Source organism: Fragaria vesca, linkage group LG4, assembly GCF_000184155.1.
Source record: "Fragaria vesca subsp. vesca linkage group LG4, FraVesHawaii_1.0, whole genome shotgun sequence".
Classification (NCBI taxonomy): domain Eukaryota; kingdom Viridiplantae; phylum Streptophyta; class Magnoliopsida; order Rosales; family Rosaceae; genus Fragaria; species Fragaria vesca.
The window spans coordinates 13,901,243-13,902,890 of NC_020494.1; positions in this window are offsets into that span (position 1 = coordinate 13,901,243).

A 1,648-nucleotide genomic window follows, 5' to 3' on the forward strand; every position below is an offset into this window, starting at 1 on the left:
TTTTAATTTTTCTTAGATTTAGTTTAGCTTTCATTGGGTATTAAATCTGGATTACTCACATCAAGCTTCAAGATCTCAACATCTACAAGATTCAAAACTTGGGTAATTGTAGGAGATGTAACTCAAGACTAGTTATGCTAGCTTTTTAAATATTTGTGACTATTCTTGTTTTCTCTTATATTTCTCTACTCTTTTCTATTTCAATTTTGTAATCTTGATGGGATATGAGTAATTCTTTGTTGGGGGTAAGGGTTGTGTGCTCTAACCCAAATTTTATGTAATGGATCCGTATTTTAATATAGTGATGCAATTTTCATATTTTGAATGCTTCTTTCTATTTTTGTTGTATTGAAATGCATGTTTACGAGCGTAGTCAACTCTAGAGTGTTTGTTTTGAGCATGTCTAGGATGAAAAAGAGCCTTGACCCCCTCTAGTTCCCAAGGTAGTGAGTTACAAGCATGATAATTTATAGCTGTTGCGTGATTACGCGGGCGGATTACTTAGTAATTTATTTTTTGAGCTTTACACCAATTACAGTGCATGAGTTAGTAACCCTTGAACCGGCTCTAATTCTTTGTAATTGAGTCAGTGTGACTCTTGAACTGGCTCTAATTCTCTGTAATTGAGTCAGTGTGACCCTTGAACTGGCACATTGATACTAAATTGTGAATATATGGTCCTTGAGTCTTGAACCACCTTGAATATGACTACCGCCAAAATATGAAATTAACATCTACATTAGATAGCTTCCGGGACATAAGATTTGGGTGAAGGAGTCTTCCTTGCTCCCGACATTTCTATTTCATTGTTTTCACTTTCTTTATTTTATTGTAATTTTAGTTGTCACAATTTATTTCAGTTAACTAGGTATCAAATACAAATTTTAGTGACAAAATTCTACTCATTATAATAGTCATCACTAAACATTTAGTATTGATTAGGCTTTGGTGTGAATCAAGACCAAGCGTTGCTAAGGCTTGGTGCCATAGAATACATTTTTTTTTAATTTTCTTTTTCTTTGTTTGTATCAGTGCTTTTTTGTTCTGATTAACCTAGGAACCACTAATCCCCGAGGTACGATATCTTTGGGTCTAAATATTTCCCACTTTTTTTATGACCGTGCTTTTATTGCACGTGAGTTGCAATTTAGCATCAAATTACATACCTTCACAAAAAGGCCAGGTAGTATTGGTGGAACCCACTTCCATAACAACTAGTGGGGTAACTTCCGCAAGGAAGCTGGAGGTAATATGCTGACGTTACCATTTCCACGCATAAGAATATGTTGATCGAATAAAGATTAGAGAGCAATCTCCTACTTTAGTAACAAAATTTGGGAAACCCTCCAAACAATATTTGATCTTTCAACTAGTCTAACTTTTGGCATCTCAACTTTCCAAAACTTTAAAACGGTATCTCACATTCTTATCCCAACTAAAAATTAGTGTATGTAGACATTAGCTCCATTACTGAGACAGTCAGGTGACATATTTTGAAGGGTTATTTGGTCCCTTAACTATTATTCTTCTCTACCTATAAACCTTTTTTACAGCAAAGCATCCATCGTGTGCCAAAAGTTAAATATGAAGGGTTGAAAGCTCTCGTCTTTCTCATCCTTCACTATTCCACCCCCCCCCCCNCCCTCNC